This window comes from Rhipicephalus microplus, chromosome X, assembly GCF_043290135.1.
Source record: "Rhipicephalus microplus isolate Deutch F79 chromosome X, USDA_Rmic, whole genome shotgun sequence".
Classification (NCBI taxonomy): domain Eukaryota; kingdom Metazoa; phylum Arthropoda; class Arachnida; order Ixodida; family Ixodidae; genus Rhipicephalus; species Rhipicephalus microplus.
In genome coordinates, this window is record NC_134710.1 from 296,736,725 (window position 1) to 296,762,265 (window position 25,541).

Sequence of the window (25,541 nt, forward strand, 5' to 3'; positions counted from 1 at the left end):
TTTTCAGGAAACTGTCCGGTATATCGTCTGGTCCACTACTTTTTTTGGTGTCGAGCTGAAGTACCAGGTTGAAAATCCCAGCATCAGCGATGTCTAATTGGTCGACTTTTGTACGATGATAGATAGATATGTGGGGTTTAACGTCTCAAAACCACCATATGATTATGAGAGACGCCGTAGTGGAGGGCTCCGGAAATTTCGACCACCTGAGGTTCTTTAACGTGCACCCAAATCTGAGCACACGGGCCTACAACATTTCCGCCTTCATCGGAAATCGCTGAAAAATATTAGATCAAGTTTGTTCTCAGTTACTCCCTGCGAGCCAGTAGGCTGCGAAACGACCTGATGAAGACTGAAGGTTAGCATGAGGTCAAATAACACATCCGAAGCTGATGACGTATAGCACATACTATCCCAGTTAATGTCTGGAAGATTAAAATCACCCATGAGTACAACACGTGAACCGTAAGCATGATGTTGCATGTAATCATGAATTGCACTGATAGAATCGTCACCCGAGTTTGGGCTTCGATAAACACAACCTAACAATATGCTGGTACCGTCACAAAGTAGTTTACAAAAAACCGCTTCAGCATTTTGTACCTCTGGAAGGGCCACGAAAGAGAGGCCTTTTCTTATCAATATTGCCACCCCACCACCACGTGTGGGGCGATCTTTTCGGATCACGGAATAGTTGGGTGGTGTAAATTCGTGATCTAAAACATCAGGCGTGATTCACGTTTCTTTGACGGCTGCTAAGTGAGGCTCATAATTGATGATCAAATTTTCAAGAGGTTCAGGCTTATTAATTACGCTTCTAGCATTCACTGTGAGAAGTGTTAGTTCGCCTATTTTGCAGCACGACGAGTAGTGGCTCCCTTTTTTGTTTGGTCGCCGGGTACGTTCGTCGTTCTCGTTACACGGGCTGTTTCTGAGGCAGCTTCCGCGTGTTTTTTCTTAAGCGGAACCTTGTCATCCTTTTCGTTGCTCCAGACATAGGCATGATTATTAATATACAGCTTGTCAAAAACTAAGGAAACCTTTTCGTTATTTTCTCGATTTGCCTTCGCACTGTTCCAAAGTTTTCTCCGAATTTCACGTACTCCTTTCGAAAAGTCTTCTCCGATAGATAGGCTTGTGCCATGAAGTTTATGTCCCCGTTTTATTATTGAAAATTTCTCTCTTGAGTCGAACAGCTTGAGAATTACGGGCCTAGTTTTGTTTGGTTGGGCTCTACCGATGCGATGTATGCGTTCAATTGCTGCAGGTTTTAATTCTAGAGTGTCTTCAATTATGTTTTTGTTCAGTGCACATTCAAGTGTCAAGGGAGTCTCGCCTTCTACATCGGGAAAGCCATATATTATCAGGTTAGCTCGCCTGCTGCGATTCTCTAGATCGTCAATTTTTTCTTGCATAGATTGTATTACCATTTTCATATTTTCTATTTGTTCTTGACATGAATCCACTTTTTCTTCTAGCCTCGCGAGCGAGTCTAGTTTCTTGTCGATTTTAGGTAGGCGGCTTTCCTTTATCTCTTTGATATCTGCCGCGATTTCTTTTAATTGCTGGCTGATGTCAGGGCCTGGGTTCGTCTCAATGTCTCCGCCTAGCAGTAGAAGTTTAAGAGTCGGTACAGCATGGTCAATCACAACAGCACATAGCCATGGGCACGGCAGCACAAGTAAGAAAGGGTCGTTTGAACGGATACACTTTCTATATCGCCTTCTCACCTGTAGGATGAAGACGAGAAGATTGTTAGGTGGTTGCATTCCGTGAGTGCCGCCGTGCCCAATGGTGCCGTCCCTCGTGAGATGGGCTTTTATAGCTGGGTTGAGGGGTGGCGTTGTGCGCAGGCAATGCGCATATGTTATGCAACCGGCATCCACGCAGGTAGACGACGAGCGACCCAGCACGGAATCCCGTAGCTTGACCGGCAAGGAATCTTGTACGCAGACACTAGTGGCGTTGACGCCGATGGTAGCTCTGATCCTTACTGGTGGCCCAGAACTCGGACCGACGTTGAGCAGCAGTCTGAGAACGAGCTGTAGGAAGAAGACGAGCGGATTGTTAGGTGCTTGCATTCCGTCAGTGCCGCCGTGCCCAATTGCAGTATGGACTGCCTACTTGAGCGACGTGATATCGTAAATTGTTTCCATAAGCACGGTTCAGCCGGAGACGGTGGTGGAGGGTTTTCAGGTGTCGAAAGATTCGGGATGGGAGTCTAGTTCTTGGTTTTGGGTCGATAGAGTGGAAGAAAGCATAATGATATGTCGGGAGGTTCCATAGCCTCTTCTTTTCTTCGGAAGCAAGCCTTTTCGCCAGCTGGAAAGCATCTGATTTAGTGAAATAGGTTCGCCTGTAATTTTTCTTTCGAAGTCTCTTGCGGGCCGCTTTATTTGGTTCTTCATTGGCGAGTATACCGCAATGAGCCGGTATCCATTTAAATGTGATAGCGTGACCCGCGAAGTGGTGTAAGTATGCTATATTATATGAAATTGTGTGATATTTTTTTTCGTTTGAAATCCTGTGAATTTGTTTTCTTTATTAGGCTGAATAGTATTTGTAGAGCTCCCTTAGAGTCAGTGAAGGTCAACCATCGGTTCAGCGTTTGACGCAGGATGTAGAGAACTGCTTCTTTAATTCCATGATGTTCTGCTGTCATTGATGATGTCCTGACTCTAGAACTAAAGAGATGATGTCCGGCATATAATACTCTAATACGCAAAACTAATACTCAAAAGTTTGCAACAATGAATACCCTAAACCAGTATTCTGGTACTGAAACAACAGGGATCACCCAGTCTCAAATATGGTGACTACACAACACGTTGCGCCGAAATGATCCCGCTTTCCTGCAGCGTCGTGGTTTCTCGATTACTTTACGTTTGCTTCACGGCAAAACAGGCATGGTGCGCTACCGCGCTTCTAATTGAAACGAAGCCCCGCCTCCAGGCTCTTGTGTGCCGGTGTCGATAAGCTTCGATGCGCTACCGCACCGCTAGTGCCCCGCAGGGCGAAGCCACACGGCGTCGTTTTCGTACTAAGTGTGGATGATCCTATACATTTTGTACAACAGTCCGAATATGTGCCTTCGTAACACGTACTTGCGGATACACAGCTTGTGCAGTAAGCCTGAGGCCCGTTATGCCTTTGCAGCTGTACACTTTATGTTTGGGCTCCAGTGAAGCTTTTCATTGTAAATTATGCCCAAATATTTTATAGAGCCCACTTGTTGAAGGGGTTTATGTTTTTATAGCACTGAAATTTAAATTGAGTGTACAAGCGGAAAAACCAAGAGCGTACTTTTGCTCACATTAATGACAATGCCATGAACTACAGCTAAATTTCTCACATAATAATTTATCTTTGCAATTGAAGTTGTAGTGAGTAAATGTCACAGTCAGGACCAAAAAATGCAAAATCCCCATTAATGTACACATTAACTTCCTGATCAGTTGTAAGAGTACTCATTAAGACACTGCGTAATATTCGTGATGAGACTGCTCCTTCAGGAACTCGCGTTTTTTTATTTAGACGAAGAACTTTGATTTTCTTCTTTGATTTTGATTCTTTGATTTCTTTGATTTTGAAAATTCTTTGATTTTGAAAATTATTCAGCTCACTCATTAATATATTGTGGAAAACTTAAATATCTGTACAGTCTTCAATAAAATGGAGTGCTCTTCACTGTCGTAAGCTTCGGCGATGTCTAGTGTTACTGAAGCAGCGTATTGCTTTCTTTTTCGTGCAGGCTGTATTCGGCTCTCTAAACCAGCATGTCCACACTAAATGAAGCAATCACTGCGAAAACCCATTTGGTACGGTTTTAATATTAAGTTATCTTTCATCCAGATACTTATTCTGTCATGTAGGGCCCTGTCTATGAAATTGACAATGTTAAATATTATAAAGATGGGCCTGATATTGATTTTAAATCCAGATCATTGTTAATTTATTATAGGGATCACCTTCGCTATCCTCCAAATATGTGCAATTCACGAATTTTTAAGGAATAGTTTATAACATCACAGGGCGACAATAAAATAAGAGTTTATACATAGGACTGTGATCCTATCTGGACCAGGACCAAAAAGTTAAGTATCTAATCAAGTTAGATACTTCCATCAGTGCCACTTTTTTATAGTCAGTCTTCGTCGTTGAGTTTTGACAGTTGCTTGGCACAGTCGATGTAAATATATTTGACAAGTCTTTACCGATTTCCTCTAAAGATTCAGTCTTTTCTTTCACCGATAGATTTTCATAATTTATATTTACTGGTGATTGCAACATTCCCCAGTTCTCATATACCACAACAGCACTTTACTATTACTATTTTTAGGCTTCGACAGGATATCGTAATGTCTTTTGTCATATTCTTCCTTAGCTTGAACCTAACGTATGCTTAAAACCCACTGCATCAAATATATGATTCCCTGAATTTTTCCGGGACTGATTATTTAGGAGTTGCTTCCAAGCTGCCTGTCGTCGTCGGTTCTCTTTTATACATTCTTCATTCCACCAAGGGCTATACGGGGCTCTCTTGGAGGATTCATTAGTATATTTTACTTATTTGTAAGCTCTTTTTCTAGCTGCATCATCTTTACAGCTTTCGTATCATCGCCCTCTTTCCAAGTGACAAGTCAACGCTGATTTTATATAATTTTTAAATTAAGTATAGTTTACAAAGACTCATACGTGAGAACATGATAGAATTGACGGACAAGGAATATTAAAAAATTATTGCTAAGTGGTCCCTGTTGGTGCCACATTCGAGCGCTGTCCAGGAAGACGTAGCGATAGCCGAAGTGGCGAAACAACAGTCTGATGCTTACCTGGATTGATTTCGAATGAATGTGGAAGTTCCGAGGTTGAGGCACTTCAGACAATTTTCTATTTTCCACTCCCTCAAGCGTTTACCACACTGATCAGTCCTGAAATTTCCACTCGTGCGATGTGAGTAAAAATCTGCAACAAAAACTGTCCTTGCTCCATGACCTTGTGCCCCGTAAGGAAGTTATAGGTTAACTAACGTGAGAGGAAAGCAGTTTGGTAAAGAAAGGCCTGCTGCGAAGATATCGCATTATTAGCACGTATTCCTGTACGAAATTTCGGCCTGCATAATAATTCCTAATTACAACACTGCACAAAAAACCGAAAAGAAACAGAGAAGGCCCCCCATAAGCCTGTGCCTTCACTGCTTCTTGTCGCTTTTTCGCGCAGTTTTGTAGTTAGGAATTACCAGCTCGCCCAGTGTTTGCTGCTCATAAGTTATATCAATTCTATTTACAATAAAGAAAGCTAAACCACAACTCCTCGGAGGACGGTCTAGTTGAAAAGATTGGTAGGTGTTTAACTGAGGAGGAAGAACAGGAGGAAGAAAGTTTATGCGGAAAGACAGGGAGGTTAGCCAGTTCTTAGACCGGCTGGATACCCTGTGCTGGGGAAACGGGTGAGGGGAATGAAAGATGTTAAAAAGAAATGTTGCGAAGAGAGGGAGAAATTACAAAAAAAAATGCGACAGAAGAAAGGCAACATCAAAGAGTATAAGACACTAAAGTCTGTCTCTGAGGCCAGTTGTCCGCAAAAAGCGCAGCAAAGATTTTAAAGCCTTCTGAGCTGAGGATGGGCTCGGCCAATGACTCAGAATCCTTTGTTCCGACAAAGGCCGATCGTCTAGTCTATCCAGAGCTGCAGTGAGTTCTTGTTTTTGCCCATTGAAATGGGTGCACTCACACAGAAGGTGCGCGATGGTTTCTTCGCAACTGCAGTAAGTGCATGTAAGAGAGCTGGCCATCCTAATGAAATACGAGTATGCGTTCGTGAAGGCCACTCCAAGCCACAGTGTTTAACTGAAACAATTTATGTACAGATAGCCGTGCCTCTTGTAATGCATTATTCTCAGCAGCGAATTTAAGAGTCATATATAACAAATCTGTAGTTGTAGAATGAATTGATGGAAAATTCCACTGGAGAATTTGGAGCGATCCTATGATTTTGAAATAATTTATTCAGCTACAGTTTTATCTAGCGTTTCAGAAAACAAAACACACTTCGTTGGTGTGTTTGTTTTTCATTTATAAATGGCACGTACACAATTTGGGTAATTGGCCACAAAGGCGACGTTCAGACTTTTGAATGTTATTTTAGAAATGGTAGGGTAAAAAAATAATGAAATAAATAGCAATCGTACGTATTATATTCAATTTAAGCTGCAGGTATTATGCTTTTGAGCTTGTATTCCAGACTGCCGTATTTACCTAATGGGAACAATTGTGACGAAGAATTATGAACATTGATTGATTGATATGTGGGGTTTAACGTCCCAAAACTACCGTATGATTATGAGAGATTCCGTTCATTAGGGATCCGGAAAATTCGACCACCTGCGGTTCTTTAGCATGCACCCAAATCTAAGCACATGGGCGTACGGAATTTTCTCATCCATCGAAAATGCAGCTGCCACATCTGGAACTCGATCCCGCGACCTGCGGGTCAGCAGCCGAGTACCTTAATCAATAGATCACCATGACGGGCCAAGAGTTATGAACCGCATACGCTAATTTGGCATTCCTCAGATTGTGCTTCTTGCCCACTATGTGGCCGTACAACCATTGACAACAGTAATGAACATTTTTACAGTTAACACTCGATTCAGTGAAGCGATGAGGGTGCTCGAAATATTTAGTCAAATCAGGGTGTTCGAAAAATTGAGGATTACTTTATCTTAGCCCTTTGAAATCTCAGATTGTAACGTAGTATCATCTGAAAGCTTCCGCTGCATTTTGTTTGCCATGCATAAGAAACGCCTGCGTGCGTGAAAATGCGCGGTACAGCTCGAGCATGAAGTCCTCCCGTGCCAGGATAATACACGCGAGGTAGACGAACAGCTGGGACAAGCTGCCGCTATCCGAGGACGGGCAGAACGAATGCAGTAAATGCCAGAGCAGGGGCCGAGCAAGAAAGTTGCAAGGAGGGGATCAGTGCCATCAGACGCATAAACCATGAAATAACTAAAGCAATCTCGGTGTTATTGAAGAGTATTTGCATGGACAAAAAAGTATTCACCCAGCGCAATTTGATACGTAAAAGCGCTACCAACTGTTGCGCGTAGCGTCATCTGTGAAAACCTATACAGTCGTGGCTTAAGTGGATAGTTGTTTTAACGTGATAATATTACAGCTCACGTCCGAAGCAAAAGCCGTCTGTAGAAAAATCGGAATGTTATCCTCTTGACGATGGGTCACGTGTAATATTTAGCATCAGATTTTTCACCACTGTCTCACTTTGACTATGCACGTACATGCTATACTACTAAACCCAAGGAATCGCCTTTACGTGCCAAAAATTGTAACCTTCCACAAACACTTGTTTTCATAATAATGTTCATAATCCACTCGTCGAGCTGGGCATCGAGTAATGATAATGATGATGATGATGGCCTAGAGAAACGGCTAAACCAACTGGGGGGATTGGCCAAGAAACGATTATTTAGATAGTGGATTACATGCTACTTTTAAATCTAATTAATTTCAAAAGAGGCCTTTGTTGTCCTTCGTTTTATTTGTTGATTCTTCGAATCTAGGGGTGTTGCAGTTCATTTCGTACTGTGAGATCACGTCATGTGCGAGTTTCGCAGATCACTGCTTGTTTTATATATCACCCTACCAATACAGCATGCCACACCAGAAAAATTTGGTAACATGCTGGCTGTCCAATTCCATATGCGCTATTTACTTTCCTAGTACGACACACAGCTGCTGATTTAATTTACCCTGGCCTTGAACTTCTATTGCTTTGTAAATGCATATTGACTAGATTTACGCCCACAGTTTTTTATCTTTGTTCACCCCCTGTAGGTAGAACATTTGGCCGACTACAGGCGATAGTACCAAGACCTGCTGGTCATTCAACTTGACAACGTATGTTTAAATACTCAAAAGTATATTACCGAACAAACCCTCTCCTCCATTTCATCGGACTCCTAGTTCCAGGCTTCGTCCACTTTGAAGTATGTGGTTCACTGCATCTGTCCTCACCATCACCATCCATGCAGTCACCGTTGTAAGCATCCTTGCGAATAAACTCGTCATTTCTAGAATGTCAAAGATTGGTATCATTCTCTTCCAGCATTTCATGAATTTTTTTTATTTGGCCACATAAAAAAACAGTGTGGTCTTCAGTTTGCAGTCAGGTGCCAATTGAACATCAATTTAAAGAGCAGTTAACCGAAACTAGCAACCTAAACTAGGCGTAAAAATTGACCACAACTTATGTGTAGACCCATTAGTTGGGTTGTCACACATTCTGGTAAAAAAGAAACCATGATCACCTCAATAAAAATCCAATTTCTCTTCGTGATGACGAAGAAGTTGACGTTTGCTGGAAAACCCCATTTGCAAACCGTGCCCGATATTGAGTGCCATATGGTTGAGCTTAACGACACTTAGGCTCTCTACGCGAGAAATTCATGTTGAAGATAAAAAGTATTTCTTTTAAGTGTAACTGCGTTTGCTCAAACAAATTGACCCACAAGAGGTCACAGGGACTCGGCAGGTTATGGACTCGTCTATCTTAGACACCATGTTGTGTTGAGCAAAGAAGAAGAAGCTCTTAAGAATTTTAACTTCCTTCGTCCGTAAGCTAAATGGTAGCACTTGTTTTACGTAACTAAAATGTCACGATTTGACATTCTTCGTCTACGCATGTATTTTCATTGTGATAGCAGTTATATAGACACTCTTGATTGATTTTTGCCGTTGCCGTGATGTCCTAGATAATTCTAAGGCATCCCAGTAGGGATTCAAACCACCGACGCCTCACTGGTTTGTGTGCTGCGTTAACCAACAGGAACGAAAGCTGTGGTACTTGACTGTCACAGGTTTTGTTCCTGCCCAGGGCAAGTTATGTTTTAACCCACTTTTATTTCTTATCATTTACATTACAATTTGGTCGAATAACTTCCCCTATATTATTTTGGCAGTATTGTCTGTTAGGTCTCTATAATATTGTGTCAAACACAAAAAACGAGCCCTACAAGCGACGCACTGCAGCTTCCGGCAAATGGGCGTACCGCCACTCCTAGAGTCGCAATCACCAGCTTTCGTTAACTGCACTGGGGTGCCTGAGCGAAGACTAATTGGGTTACGATTTGTCTTCAGGAGGGACGCAGCGCACAGATCACGCATTCCGCGAATAGGTGCTGTTTTGTGAAAATAAATCAGTTCGTACCCAGCCGCTGAGCGATATGGTTCTTCCTTCGGAACACCACAAAAACCCCGCTACGCAACAATGGTATCGACTCAGGGATTGTGAAGTGAGCATAGCCTCGAAATTATGTGCAATATGGCTACAGTAGGAATGAACGGTGCCATGGAGCCTATCTCGGGAGAGTCCTGGGCGTCATGGTTCCAGCACGTCATCTTCTACTTTTTAGTGAACGACGTCAGCAGCGAAGAGAAGAAACGGTTCCTCCTCCTTACGCTATGTGGCGCGAACACATCCGAGACTGTGTGTGCGCTGGACGTACCATAAGCCCCTGGAGTGGTCACCTTTAGCGAATTGGTGACACTTCTCCAGCGGAATTTCGCCCAAGACCATCGGAGCTGTACAGCTGGTACGTCTCCCAGCGACGAGACCCTGAGTCGATCAGCAGCTATGTCGCAGCCCTCAAGAGTTTGACAGTGGACTGTAGCTTTGCTGTGCTAGCGGCTATGCCTGCAACATTGACGTCAGAGGGAAGCCAAGAGCTCGTTTCACAGAGGAACCCAACAATGCTGCCAGAAGACATCATGATGCGAGACAGATTCGTTTGCGACATCCGCGACGAACAACTCCTAGAGCGCCTCTTTGCCAAAAAGGAGCTGAATTTCCAATGTGCTTTAAGTATAGCCCTGAAAGCGGAGAGTGTATCAAGGCCGCAGCGGGGATTCAGAGCTGCAACGAACTCGGAGGATGTCAACAAGGCTGCTCTCAACAAAAAAAGACGACGAGAAATTGTCTTTCCAACACCGTTGCTACTGGTGTGACGGCAGGCACGACCATTCAGCATGAGTGTTCAAAACAGCAGAGTGCCGTTTTTGCTCGAAAGTGGGCCATATTGATGATGCCTGCATTGTACGCAAGAAAAAGGAAAAGAAAGCACGCACCAACACTAATGAACACACGCAGAGTGTCAACCCACTTTTTGCGTATGATGAGACTGAGTGCAGTGATTTGTCTAACGAGATTCATGCAGTAAGCAGGCACACACACTTTTTCATGTTCATCCTAGACGTAGAATTCGAGCTGAAATCCTTGCAATTCAAAGTGAACCCAGGTGCCGCTCGCTCCCTGATAAGCGAGGAGACATACCACAAAGCGTGACCATGGAACGCACCTCAACTTTCACCGGAGCCACTCAACTTGTGCACTTGGACGGGAGAAGAACTGCGTTCCCTGAGAACCACCCACATCCGGGTCAAGTTCATGGCAGACGACTGCGTGTTACCGTCTGGTAATGCAAACAGCTCAATGCAACCTCTTAGGACGAGACTGGCTTGCGAGCTCCTCTCTATATCCAGGTTCACGGAATCAACCAGGCGGAACATCCAACTGATGAGATCAAGGGAGTCATTTCGCGGCATGAAGACGTGTTCACAGAGGATATTGATTGCTACACAGGCCCCTTGATTCATGTGTAATTGAAAAACAGATGCCATCTCAAGATTTTTCAAGGCTCGTCCTGTGCCTCTTGCCCTGCAGGGGCCTATGGAAAATGAACTTGACCGTCTGCAACATCAGGGAACCCTCTCACCGATACAGCATTCAAGCTGGGTGACACCACTGGTTCTCGTTTGGAAAAAAAAATGATGGAACATTGCGTGTGTATGGTGACTAACGGAGCACTGTTAACGCTGCGGCGAAGAAGGTCTCAAATTCCCTTCCAACTACAGCCGAGGTGTTCGCATACTTGCGTGGCGGAACACATTCCTCGACGTTGGATTTGTACCAAGCCTACCATCAGCTAGACGTCGATGACGGAACAGCAGCGCTCCTCACAGTGAAAAGGACCAAGGGACTGTTTAAAGTGAATCGGCTTTCATTCAGAGTATCCGCGACACCTGCAATCTTCCAACGAATGATGGAGGTAACACTGGCCGGCATTCGGGGGGTGAGTGTCTACCTAGATGATATTATTATCAGCGGTAAAGATGCTTGTGAGCATGAAAATTGTTTGGAGCAAGCTTTAACGAGGCTAAGTGAGAGAGGCACACGCGTAAGGAAAGACAAGTGCCACTACAGCATCACATCAGTTGAGTTTTTGGGACACCGAATAGGTGCCGACGGGGTACACAAACTCGAGAGTAAAATTGAGGCCATGCTTCGAGCACCCAAACCAAATGCAAAAACATCTCTTCGGGCATATATTGGACTAATCTCGTTCTACGACAGCTTTCTAAAAAAGAGATCACATGTCGCAGCGACGCTGTAAAAACTGCTAGAGAAAATTGTGCACTGAAAGTGGGAAGCAGAGCACGACACTGCCTTTGAAGAGCTAAAACACATGCTCCGCACTTGCACAGTGTTTGTGCATGACGACAAAACCAAACCTCATCTCTTGTCTATGGACGGGTCACTGTATGGTTTCGGGGCAGTGCTGGCCCAGGAAGATGCTATTGGCCGAGAAGCACTCACGGTATTCGCTTCGCGTGCATTGGGAAGCGCGCAAAAGAACTACTCTCAGCTTGAAAAAGCAGGGTTGGCTATTATATGGGGTGTGAGCCATTTCCACAAGTACATCGCTGGCTAGCATGTAACCGCAATAACAGACCATTAACGACTTCTTAGTATTATTGGCATAAAAGAAACAAGTGCCGTCCGTACAAGCGCCCAAAATGTATCGCTGGTGTCTGAAGCTAGTACACATTGGTGTACAGACCAGGCCAAAGGCACTAAAATGCTGACGTTCCCAGCAGACTTCAGCTACTAGCGCACGTTTATGAGCTTTCCCCGCCAGGAGACGTGCTAATGTTGCTTTCCACACCAAGCACGGAACTAGCGCCTAGTCGGCTGACTGAAATGACCCAACAAGACCCAATACTCTAGTGTGAAAGAAGTGGTTAGCTGCGCAGGCTAGCCAATGAGGACTTTGCAGCATACAGGAAGCTCGAGGCCGAACCTTCCATTCAGGAGGGCTGCCTAATTAGGGGCTGAAGAGTGGTTATTGCTCTCAAAGCCTGAAAGAGTTTATTGGGCCTTGCCCACGAGAACCACAGAGGAATTTTTGCAATGAAAGCCTGCGCTAGGACTTACTTTTGGTGGTCAGGTGTTCGACATTGAAGAAGTGGCAAGAAACTGTGTAACATGTCACCTGCTCCAAAAGGCACCAGGCACAGCACCTACGCCTCAGTGGTAGCGCGCAACGTAACTTTGGCACTCCATTCATACGGACTTTGCTGGACTTCTGGAAGGCAGGATCTTGCTAGTGGAGGTCAATGCGTACACCAAATTACTATAAGTGCGCTGCACACAACATTCAAAGTGCCACATGGATTGAGGAAATGCGAAAGCTTTTCGCAACGGTTAGGTTCCCCAAAAAAGCTCGTGATGGACAGTGGGCGGTCTTTTGTTTCCTCGAAATTTGAGGAATTATTAAAAAAGGAACGGGGTAGCACATGTCACAAGCGCCTCATACCATCCCTCCACTAACTGACAAGCAGAGAGGATGGTGTTCGAAACAAAACAGGCGCTTGCCAAGAACCAAACAAGAACATTTGCATGCAGACTGGCACAGTTCCTGCTTAAGCAACGCAGCACTGTGTTAACGGCAATGAGAAAAACACGGGCCACTCTAATGTTCGGGAGTGACGCAGTCAATGCACTCACACAACTCCAGCCCCAGCCGTCTGAGGAAACACCCTCGAACACCAGGGGGTATAGCTCCCCGAGAGAAATTTCTGTAGGGCAAGCCATATTGGTCCGAAATTTGGAGGCAGCCCTGCATGGACGCAAGGAAGGATAATAAGAAGGCTCTCTGGGCAGGAAAAAGATTCGCAGATGTTGAAGGGCCTGCCATGTTGGTAAGAGGAGATGCAGTCAAGTGTTCCGGACTTAGGCCTAGTAGGCGCCGGCTGAATCAGTGTACTGGAGTCGTAACAAGATGTTGAGGCTCCGGACTGGGTGTACGGTCCCGATCAACGCTTTTCTGCATCAGGTTGCAGGGCCCATGCAGCACCTCCACCAGTTTCGCGACGTGAAGACAGAGGTCGTATTTGAAGAAGCTGAAAGAGCCGCAGTGGATTGGGTTTTTCATTTACCGCGTGCCGGAGAGTTCCTCGTCTTTCTCGTTGCTGCGTTCTGCATAAAAGCGTGCAGATTCGCGTATGCACTGTTTACTTCGTCTTTCTCGCAGGACGCACGTGACAATATTCTGCTCCTAGGTTTAGGTGTATGTTTCTCGCTTAGCGTGGAAGAGCACCATAATTCAAATCTTGGGCGAATCCTCCCTTCTTCCTTTTTTATTGTCAGTCTTCCCGGCTTCTGCACTTTATGGTCATTTTAGTATTTATTCTGTTACCTTTTTTTGAGTGAGCACACATACCACGGAGAGAATGCCTGACGGCTCGTTGGTGTAAGGGTATGATTCTCGCTTAGGGTGCGAGAGGTCCTGCGTTCAAATCCCGGACGAGCCCTTCGTTCACTTTTTTCGCAGCCAGCCTTGCTTCTGTAATCTTTGGTCATTTTAGTATTCAGTCTGTTTTCTTTATATGGAAATGCACACTAGCAACGATAGATCAAAATGGCGGGCTCGTAGTTCTAGGGGTATGTTTCTCGCTTGTGCTGCAGAGGACCCGGGTTCGAATCCCGGGCAAGGCCTCCCTTTCAAAAGCGGTGCAGTTCCTAATCGAACGATGTCATGCGTCGTGCGCCGGCGGCGATGTCCAGATCCCCATTGCGCATGCGCGCGCCTTGCGGATCGTGGCGCATGCTTGCGTTTCGTGCCAACTTCTTGCTTCCCCCCCCCCCCGCCATTTTTTTCTCGCCTCACAAGGCCTACACAGGCAGCGTCTGCTAGTAAAAACCAACTGCTCACGCTGCACAACCGTTCATTGGCCACCCTGTAGGTAGGCACTGAATTGCACCTTAGCGCCTCATCACTCGTTGAGAGCAACGCTTCATCTTCATTCAATAAATAAGATAATCACGACAAAATAACTACTACGTATTCCCAAACCATACCAACTTACGGCACATTGACGCATACGCCCCCCCCCCCTACCCTCCTCTCTGCTATGTATTTACTCGAGTTCCCCACGTGGCAAGACGCTGGCGGCGTTTTTTTTTTCTTTTTATTAGCAGTAAGCCCGGCTTCTGCACTTTATGGTCAATTTAGTATTTAGTCGGCTTGCTTCTTTTGAATGAGCACACATACCACGGAGGGTTAGCTTGTCGGCTCGTTGTTATAGGGTCATTTTTTCGTCGGCAATCACGCGCGTCGGACGCAAGGATCATGTGCCACCGAAAGACGCAGGATACCAGATTATTTTCCCACCACTGCCCAAAAGATGCGTCGCGCAAAACACTGTGTGTTTGATTTGATTGATATGTGGGGTTTAACGTACCAAAAGCACCATTTCATTATGAGAGACGCCGTAGTGGAGGGCTCCGGAAATTTCAACCACCTGGGGTTCTTTAACGTGCACCCAAATCTGAGCACACGGGCCTACAGCATTTCCGCCTCCCTCAGAAATGCAGCCGCCGCATCCGCGATTCGATCCCGAAACCTGCGTGTCAGCAGCCGAGTACCTTAGCCACTAGACTACCGCGGCGGAGCAAAACATTGTGTTTTTACATGGTGATGTGAGTGGCAGACGACGTCAAGTAGATTTCCGAGACGCTCTCAGCCCTGCAGGACTGCTGCCGGAGCTGTTGGCACTGGGGGCCTGCCAGATAAATCTTGTCAGGGCTGAAAGTCAAGGGGCGACGCTGCATAAACGTAGAACTTGGTCATAACGCCAGTCTGGTGCGTGGCTATAATATTTGTCTTATAAAGATATTAGGGTCCTAGACCCGAGTCCGTGATGCGAATGCGTTGTGGAAAACTGGATTTTGGAACGTATTCTTTGTCACGCATAAACATGATTGCAGGCTGTAATCAAAGCTGTCTTCGCACTAATTATACTTCCGAGAAATTTTGAGGTTTCCGTATAGTTCTTTTAAACGGCCTTTTTATTTTGTCTCAAAAAACAAGCTGTGATTTCGGTGGTTTCCGTAGGGCCCCATTGTGTAAACATTATTGTCGTGGGAACGGAATGAGAAGCCCCGAAGTTTACAAAAGTGCAAATGTAAAGTGCAGTACAGCTCTTAGAACTTGTCCCTTTAAGAACTTTTACAATGTCCGCCTCTACAATTTTTATCGTGGAAATATGACCTGTTCCTATTGAAAGCGCGCGAGCTTCCAGCCGTGGCAGCTAGGAGCGCTAATCGGTCAGTGTCCCTGAAAGATGGTTATGTAAGGACAACATACTCGAGTGTCTGTTTTCAGCAGGACTGAGAAAGGCAGATTATAAAATGATTTGTTTAGTTAAAGGAATAAGTCTAGTCACGAGCGTTTAACTTTCAGTGTTCATTTTCTTTGGGTTGTAGCAAATATTTGTGTACTCAAAAACAGTTTAACATTAAAAGCTTGGCTTATCACGGAGATTTTTTATGATGACTTTGGCGCAGCGTAGTTAAAGTACCGCCGCAGTTCGTAGCGGTAATCCGATCGTACGAACGTGACAATATCAACGGCCTTTGTCCACAGGGACAGCGTACTCCTCTCCCGTAGAAGTGTGGCAGCTTGGGCTATTTGGTATGGCATGACGATAGGTATAGCGCGAGAACAAAACGACGACACAGAGACAAGAAGGACACGCGTGTACAAGAAGGACACGTGTGTCTTTCATGTTCTTCTTGTCTCTGCGTCGTTGTTTTGTTCTCGCGCTATAACTATCACTCTCCCGTAGTTGAGTACCAGGTACTCAAAATTGTGAAACATTTTTTTTTCAAAAACACGAATTCGTGGGACGTCGTGAGCCCGTTCACGGCGTAATTATTGGCGGCACGGCCTCATCAAGTCCGATGCCCACGGGACGGCTTCATGCTCTCCCTTTGTAGAGTACCGCGTACTATGAATCGTTTAACACGTCTCCAAAACACACCTGTCTGGGACGGAAGGGGGGTTCCCATTGCTATATATAATGGCGGAGTGCAGCACCTCCGAAATTCCTGCTAGTAGCAGAAGCAGTCCATGTTCAAAAAAAAAGAAAAGAAGCAAAGTAAATATAGGAGAAGCAGCTCACGTGAGTGAGCAACGCCTTATGTTTAGTTCAATGGTTTTTCCGGTGAGTGGCCTGTGAATTGTACTTTCAATCTCCATAGAGGAGAGGTCCATACTACAAGGGAGAGAGGAGGCTTCGCCCTACCTCCTTCCTTTTGCTTTTTCTTCAGGCAGTTTGTAAGAAACTGTTTTGCGCTGGTCGCTGCTGGATGTCTCTCAGCTCGTCTACGGGAACCAGCACTGGAGTTTCCACGACCCGCACTGCATGGCGGTCAAAGCGCGCACTTCTCAGTCGCTCCCGCAAACGAGAGTGGCTGCTAACAAAACCAAAGGGCGCTGGTGGTACTGCTGTGGATTCGAATGACACAATACGCAGAAACAGGCAGGACGCATCCCTGTACGTTTTTTCATCTTATTGATATCAATGAGAAAGGAGGAAGCATCGCATTCAAGCGGTCAGGCGAGCGAAGTATGCCCTCCTCTCGCTCTCCTGTTTAGTTGTGTCGGGCTGGTTTCTAAACCAAATGGCGCGTGTCTGCTATATTTATTCGATAGTGAAGGTGGCCACCAGGGAAAACCAGGGCCAAACAGTCGAATTTAACAAGGGTAAAAGTGTAGCATACGTTGTATGCATTTTTTTATCTAGCCCACACAGCGTTGAGTCGTGCATCTCAGGATTAAAAAAAAAATTTGTACATCCAACTATCTAGTCACAATCATCAAACTCCATCTAATGCCATCGCGTGAAGTGAATGATACAACAGGTAGTATTCTTTGAGTTACGTGTAAAGGAAAGCTGTCTTATCCACAAAATTTTTGCGGAGCACGTTCGCCTGCGCCTCTGAACTGTTATAAAATATACTCTCGCGGGTAATAATCCATACTGAGATGTCTCTGTCTAACTTGGTTTCTGCTTAAGACAGAGTTCTTGTTACGAGCAAAGCAACGTACTATTCGAATGTTAGCTTTATAGAGCCAGCCGATGCGGTATGCTTCTTTTTCTGTGGCTACCCTGGCTTAGTAACAACGGAATTTATGCTTTCCTAGAGAAGTATCGAATGTCTTTGATTTTTACTCATCGTTTGGTTTACATATGCACAGTTTCAGTTTGCCTTGCCTGCATTTTCGGCTAAAAGTATCTGTTCAACATCAATAATTGCTTGCCTTTCATGTGTCAAACAAGATATCATTTTGAGGCACACTGTAGTGTGAGTATCAGCAATATTTGTTACCTCTTTGGGTTCCCCAATGCGCATATATATCTTGGTTCACGGGTGTTCTCTATATTGCACCCCAATCGAAGAGCAGCCGCGGTGGTCGTAAATCTAACCTGCACCTTCAAGCATAGGAGTGTGACACCACACGTGCTATATGCTGCGATGGTGGTTTGCTTGATCAACGTCCCTTGAATACATACCGTGGGCATGGCGTACACGCGATGCCAGAAAAAAATACTCACGCAGTTACCACTGACTGTTTTTATTTGTTTTGTTTTAGTACAGATTCGGGCTGCGTGGTATCGTAGCAGTACAGACTTGTGGATGGGGGCATTTCAGCCTGCACTAGATTAACACAACACCTAGCACGCAACCGGAATATGAAGGCGAGAGAGTCGCTATCACGGCACGACACTGTGCCTTCGATGCCACATGCATAGACGGAGACCACTTTGCAGGGCTTCTTTCCATTTTAGATGCGAAGCAGCTTTTTGACTAGCCTGTGTAATGCTGTCCTTCCGTCCGCACCACTCCCCTCGTCGCAGGTGTTCACTCTTCGAAAAAAGGTGGTAGTACTTGCTAACTTTGGGATAGCAATGGTTTGCCACATAAGTTACAACCTTGGTAGTAAAAGCAGTTAGTAACCGCGAGAGGGGTAACAGTTACTGCCTTTGCTGTTACTATCAGCAATTGGTAACTGTTACTACCCTAGCCGTTACAACCCATGGGTAGTAACTTCTAAAGGTTCCAAAAAAAGTAGCAACCGATACTAACTTGTTCATTATTTTGGCATATTATTTCTCTATTATTCATGTCGTCAATCAATGTCTCATTACTACAAAACTTCGGGAAATGTAGCGTGGTGTACCATGAACGCAAAGAACACATAGACCTAACATGTTCACTACTGTTTACGCATACATTATACAGTAAGCGTTGGGTATACATAGCCCCTACGTTGCAGGTGTGTCTCTGGCACAAGGGAGCACTTGTGTTTCAGGATGAATTATAACGAATGTGAGCCCATGACACTGTATTATACTACCTTATTACGTGTGTTTGGGAATGTAGCACAAGACATTAAAAAGTCTTATTCGTAAAAAAATATATGTCATATCTATTCATTATCAATGGGCCACAAAAAAGCATTATGTATAGTAGCCGTAACAAGGTACCGAACTCATTCTCGGTGGATTTGAATGCTTCACACGGCTAATATATCAGAGGTAAAAGGTAATAACTGTTTTGGGGGTTGGACATGCCAAAACAATGATAATATTTGGAGACACGTCGCAGTGGAATAATTTTGACTGTCTTCGAGGCTATTTGTGACCGTCTGTTATTTTGATCCGCTGGTCTTATTAATTTTTTGTAATTTAGTGAGTTTGTTGTAATTGTCTGTTAAAAAAGCGTGTAGCACTTTCTTATGGCTCGTTAAATTGTACTTTTCCGTTTCGACAACATCAAAATGACGTTTACATATCTTCCTTGCGTGATTTAAAGCAAAATGTATTTTCTTGATTGTATGAATATCTTCTACGTCATATTTTTTTCGTTTAATAAAATACATCCAGACTATTTCTCCCATAATTTATCACAATCGGAATCAAACACTATTTTGGATTTGATGGGCAATAGCCGGGTAGCAAAAAGGTAGTAACGGGGCAAGAAAGGTAGTAACGGCTGCAGTTACTACCTCCTTCATTCCAGTTACTAATAGCTTACTAACGTAGGTAGTGAACAGGTAACAAAAATTAGTAACGGTTGCAGATAGTAACAGTCTACTAACGTAGGTAGTCAACAGGTAGCAAAATGGTAGTAACGGTCCAGGAAGGGTAGTAACCGCTGCAGTTTCTACCTATTTGATTGCAGTTGCTACCTTTTTACTAACTTTTTTTAAAGAGTGTTGGAGCCATGCCAAGTAGCTCACGCCCTCCTAGCAGTGCGCGATGACGTCTTTCTCCCTCGCCTGCCATGCTCTCGCCGTGTTTCTAAAGCCCCTAGAACTTCACAAAGTAGCGACGTACATGATTAACCGCACGCCTCCTCTCTTTCCTCTCTCCTCAGACCTCTCCGAGGCCACCGCTGCGTCGGCATTGGCCAACTGATGTCACATGAGATCGCGGAAAGATTTCCTCTGTTTACCGTCGCCTGAGGCGGCCATCTTTGCTCCAGGTGCGGAAGCGTGAACGTGTGGGCGCGCAAACCCTGTGTTTTTACCTCGGCGCCTGTGCTTCATGAATGCGTGTTGCTATTCAACTAGCGTTGTGCACAAAGCAAGCCTAAGTGCTAGTTGCCGTGGGCGACTGCTGCGCCTTCGGATGCCACATCGATTCGAGCAAAGACGAAAAGTTGTTCATGATTCCGTCCGGCCAGCGCAACCACTTGCGGGGAAAGGCTTGGTTACATCGAATCGGACGAGAGAACTTTCATCCAACGCTTTCTACGTAACTATGCGAGGTAAGTTGCCATCCTTTCACAATAAGCATGCGTCGATGTTCACGAAACTGACTGCGTGCTATAACACCATAAGACCGTCTCATTCATTCTGCTATATCTCGCTATTTATTATTCATGTTTTAGTACTGGTTCTCTTAAATCGGTACTGTTTTAAATCGTTTTCAAGAATACGAGGTTACGTTTTCTTCTCGACGTTCTTCGCCAACTGGTCTGATTTCTCGGTATTCATTCGAGTCTGCACCATCATGCACGCCCACCGGCCATCGAGAATGTGATTGAGAGATTCGGTGCAGTGCTTTTAAGAAGGAAAGCGTTAGTGTGAAAACTCGCGTTAAGAGCAGTGTTCTCTCTCTCTCTCTCTCTCTCTCTCTCTCTCTCTCTCTCTCTCTCTCTCTCTCTCTGTGTGTGTGTGTGTGTGTGCGTGCGTGCGTGTGTGTGCGTGCGTGCGTGCGTGCGTGCGTGTGTGTGTGTGTGTGTGTGTGTGTGTGTGTGTGTGTGTGTGTGTGTGTGTGTGTGTGTGTGTGTGTGTGTGTGTGTGTGTGTGTGTGTGTGTGTGTGACAGACGGTAGCTAGGCAAAGCGTGGATGCCCGACCGAGTCGCAGCTTGCATTGATAGTTTATAGAAACCTCATGTATACGTCTGATATTGCAATAAGTGTACGTGCTATTTTGTGTTAAGATTTATATCCGTGAGTGGCTGCCCGCTGTGGTAGAGGAGTGTTTATGGTGCTCAGCTGTTGATTCACAGGTGTCACGTGTCGATGCACGTGAAATACTTGAGGCCCGTGCATTGTGTGATATCAGTGCACCTTAAAGACCACCAAATGGTCCAAATTTCCGGAGCCCTCCCTTACGGCGCCTGTCATGATCACAGTTTGTATTTGGGATGTTAAACCCCACATATCAAATCAAACAGCATTGTGGGATGTAAAACCACAGATATTGTTTTTATTTTTTATGGATCGTCATGAAGGAAATCTTAACGGTGGCACACTAGTTTATCTGTTCTCTTGCTGGTTCATTGATCAGTATACTTCGCATATGAAGTACGTATGCGAGGCGCACTTGCGCACCATGGCTGGCACGTAAATCTCCTAATGAAACAAACAATGCGGTCTATATGTATCCATTCAAAATGATGTACGCTTTCTATTGCATTCTTCTTTCAACGAAGCCCTGAGTTTCTGCGTGCACTGGCAGTCATTGCTCACTCCCCTTTTTTTTTTGCATGGCACATTTTGCCGGGGCGCTATCATCTATTAATTCTACATTCTAAAAGGCTTTAAAGATAATTACTAACATGAGCAGTAGTGCATATATACTGCGTAGTATAACACGATTTCATCTTCTTAGGACCATTCCACCGAGGATCAGTCTGAGTCTTCATTTCTCAGGAAGTTTTGGATAAAAAGCTAAGACCTGATGCTCTACCAAATATATTTAGACACGGGACTTTTCCTAAAGCCAGGAAGCCCCCTTTGGAACGTAAAAATGGTAGTCTTTCTAAAAACACTCTTGTCTTTTGTTGTCATATACACTAACGAACTTTGTGCCACATTTCTGCAATTTAGCTGCTCCTCTGCCGAAAAATATTGGTTCATCAAATACCGCGACGTTGAAAGGTACTCGCATGTTCCCGGTACTTATTCATCTTTCGTTATTAAGTACGTTATTAACGGGATAGCCTCAGATGCGTGATTGAACGAGAAAATTGATGGGCGCCGGCTCCAACCCGAGTGATGGGAGAAATCCTCATGACGTACTGACGTCACCTTATGACTTTGTGATGACATCATCGATAGCATAAATTTTCCTTTGTCAAATGGGGAGTTATCAAGGGGGCAGTGCAAAAAGAGGTAAGCTGCGGAAAGCTTTCGGTGGGGGACGGGAAGTGCTGTCTTTATAAAGTACTGTTGAGCGAAACTGCTGTGTTTAATTGTTCGTGATATTTTATGGCGAAACTGACGAAGAAATTACAAGGTGCCATATGCATTTGCCCGAGACTACTAAAAGGAAAAAGCCATTCTGATTTTTTTCTGAGTAGATGTATTGATCGATTTCAACAGCCGTCCGAAAGCTTTTGGCACCTATCTTGGTTTTGGACTGCCTCCAGAATCGAAGGTATCACAAGCTTTCTGCTCCCGACCTAGTGCTGCACTGCTTTCATGATCGGCCAACTCATTAGAGAAACAGTGCAAACCAATGATGTCATGTGATGACTTTATTTTTGCACGTCAAGATGACGTCACCAATTTTGGCGATCTTTGGCGTCGTGTGATGTCGTCACAACATGATGATTTTTTGCATCACTATCGTCAACACGGGACGCCGACGCCCAATTTTCATGTTTGATGAGGCATCTAGGGTTTTAGCCTCAAAATGTAAGTCCATCCTGGAGCCAGTGCAAACAAGGAGCAAACGCTCTATTCCAACTATCCAAGAGGCATATTGAAACTCATCTGTAGCAATAAGTATGAACCATCTGTTATGCACTTCCAACATCCTCAACTTGCAGTGGTAGTAACATGGGTTGCTTCAACTTGCTGAGTAAGTGTGGTACTACAAATAATTAATTTGTAGCGAGGTATTTGATTGACGTAATTCACACTTTGTCCTATGCGAAATGCAGCTCCCGAATTCAATGCGAACAGTGTGGGTGCTTGCCTTTGCTAGCAGCTGCTGCTCATCTTGACTGTAAGGTGCCATTAATTCGTATGTGTATGGCATACGACTTATCCGACATTTTTTATGCATACAGCATCCTGCAGCAGTTCAGGTCACCTGTACAAGCAACACACAACAACCACCGGTTCCCGTGAAAGTAAAACGTATTTAAAGCAAGCTGTAAATGCTGTGTAGCTGGTAGTAATGACATCATATGCAGCAGTTCTTCGTAAGCTTGCGACAATCTTGCAGTATAATTACGCAAGTCACCGAATTTGCCGTATTTTTCCAAATATTTCAGATCAACAGACGTTTTCAGAAGATGCGCCTCTTAGTACGTACGAGACACTTTTGGCGGACACTGATTGTGAGTTTACGTTGCCTGCTCTCTAGCACTCATACAAAATCCGTTAATCAATCTGTTTTTTTATATACTGAGCAGCACTAGCGTTCAGTTCTAACAGCATGGCTGCCCTGTATGAGGAACTGCCTGAGTACACAGTACGTAATGCTTCTCCATGTAGATTTATTCAGCAATCTCATTTTCGAAAGTACTCTCTTACACAATTAATTGCTTGTTTGTTTCACATTTTTAGTCAGTCCAACATCCGGTGATAATTTTTCACCAGACTACCTCCCACAGGGTTCGTACTGAATATTTTGCGACATTTAAGTTGTAGATATGTGTGTAGGGTCTATGAACTACGCATTTTTTGTCCTCCTAATAGCTTTACAAGTCCGAGATAGAGCAGGGGTACACCTTCTTCTGAAAGCTGCAGCTCATGTCGAAGGTAAATTTTCATTGCTGTATTGTACCGCCATTGCCTAGCTTTGTCTAAACTGAAAAATGTCTTTTTTGTCAACAGCATCCTCTAACTAGCGCTGGTAATTTGAGCAGAGCTGACCCACACACTGTAGCACCTGAAAGCAGTGGTAAGTGATGGTGTTTTGAATTTGATATCTCTGGCACGAAGCGCCAGCGAAGTTACTCTACAGTTTAATTTCCAGATACCCCGATCGCCCCCTACGCTTCGGAACTTCTGTAGGGAACGTGTCATAGTTCACCGCTACCTAAAAACAAGGACGCTGAAAGTTCACCGTGTATCGTTAATATGCATCACTTTAGTTTCTTTATTACACAGTGTAATTACTGCAGGTATCTAATGTTGTCTCACGTGTAGATTCAACTGATGACCTGAAGGACAGTCTGCCAGTACAAGTCCCTTTGAAGGGTGTGCACTTTTCACCGGATGCTGTAACTGCTCTCCACGAGAGGTTACGGGAATTGGGAAACAAGCTCCAACGTACACAGAGAAGCTTGGTACTAGCACAGCGGCAGAAAAACAAAATAGTGCCAGAAAAAATCAACCTTCAGAAACAAGTTTAACACTTCTTAGCCCCTGACTGTTGTAGTCCTTAGAAAGGCCATCAAATGGAAAACAGCATTGGTCACCAAGCACTATAGAGAAAGCCCTGAAGGTGCGACTGTCGTGTGGTGCCCGCGGATAGGCTCTTGTGAAGGAACTTTGCATACCTCTTCCAGCCGAACGCACTCTACAAGGCACTTAGAAAACAACAAGTTCTCTTCAGGTGAGCTTCACGACATCCTGCACTGCCTTTTTTTGAAAGTAAGTGGATGGGGCACTGTTTATAACAAATCGACTTTGATATCTGAATATATGCTTTCATTTTTCAGGTAAAGGTCATGGATGACCACGAGAGGCATGCAATCTTAAAGTTTGATGAAATCCAACTAACAGCAGGCCTAGCTCTTGATCAGTCAACCAGCGTGGTAATTGGCAGGCCTACAATACCTCTAGCCGATGGGACGCTGCCGGAAGACACTTTGGCTACGCATGGACTTGTTTTTATGTTAGGAAGTGTGACCACACGTTGGAACCAGACAGTCGCATATCACTTCACAGGGAATTTTTTTAGTTCTGGTGCTGTGAAGAAAGTTATCTTAGACATAATTGGAAACTGCTAAAAAAGTTATAATAACGTATACGCAGTTGACAGTGACATGGAAGGTGGCAACCAAGTCATTTGGAAAGAGTTTGGCATATTTATCGGTAAGCACTGCCAATCAACTGTCTCATGCCCGCACTCCTGTGATGCAAGTCGCAGGTTGTATTTGATTTGCAGATGTTGCGCATCTCTTGAAGAACCTTCGCAACCATTTCACAAAAGGGCAATCCTTTCTTTTGCCAGATGACATAGTGGCTAAGGAGAAGTTCCCTTCAAATGAGGTTAAGATTGAGCACGTGAAGGCTCTTGTGCAGATTGATGCTACTCTTGAATTGAATATTGCACCTCACTTGAAGCCGGCTTGTTTAGAGCCAGGACATTTCGAAAAAAAATGAAAGTAGGTCTCCCCTATTCATTTTTTAACCATATTACAGTCACTGCCATTCGTTTTCTAGTTCAAACAGGAGACCTCCCCATCGAAGCCCTCACAATAGCCTGGTTTTTTGAAGCCATTTTATTATTACTTAAATTAATGACATCAAGAACGACAAAGCTTGCACCCAGTAAGCTTGATGAGCAGAAGTATGGTGAAGCAGTTGTATTCCTCAATAATTTAGTTTACTTATTTGAAAGAGTGTGAATTGGCAGTGCAAATAAAATTGCTTGGAAACATGTGCAGTCCGGAGTGGTGTTAGCGACAACTGTACCATTTAAATTGCAGGACTACTACTTGAACAAAAAGAACTTCTTTTGTGTACTCCTCAGCCGATTCGGACAAGACACGCTTGAAAAACCGTTTTCCACGTTGTGCTAAAAAAATCCAGTGCCAAGGCCTTTTGAGTTACGCTGCGTCATTCGAGCTGCAACAATGGCGCAGTTTTTACGACCCAGAAAAGACCGTAAGTATGCTGCTAATGATAGATTTTTGTGAC

General features: G+C 44.5%; 1 long non-coding RNA gene across 4 annotated transcripts; it reads left to right on the forward strand.

Moving 5' to 3' along the window:
• The first annotated feature begins 19,702 nt into the window (after positions 1-19,702).
• LOC119162373 (uncharacterized) lies at positions 19,703-25,279 on the forward strand. Of its 4 annotated transcripts, none has more exons than XR_012887366.1 (7): positions 19,703-19,977; positions 22,943-23,142; positions 23,238-23,285; positions 23,370-23,432; positions 23,508-23,574; positions 23,650-24,269; positions 24,338-25,279. It is a non-coding gene; the product is annotated as an uncharacterized LOC119162373 (long non-coding RNA). The 4 variants fall into 4 exon arrangements; XR_012887365.1 differs by having other exon boundaries at positions 23,650-24,231; XR_012887367.1 differs by lacking the exons at positions 22,943-23,142; positions 23,238-23,285 and having other exon boundaries at positions 23,650-24,231.
• Positions 25,280-25,541: the final 262 nt, after the last annotated feature.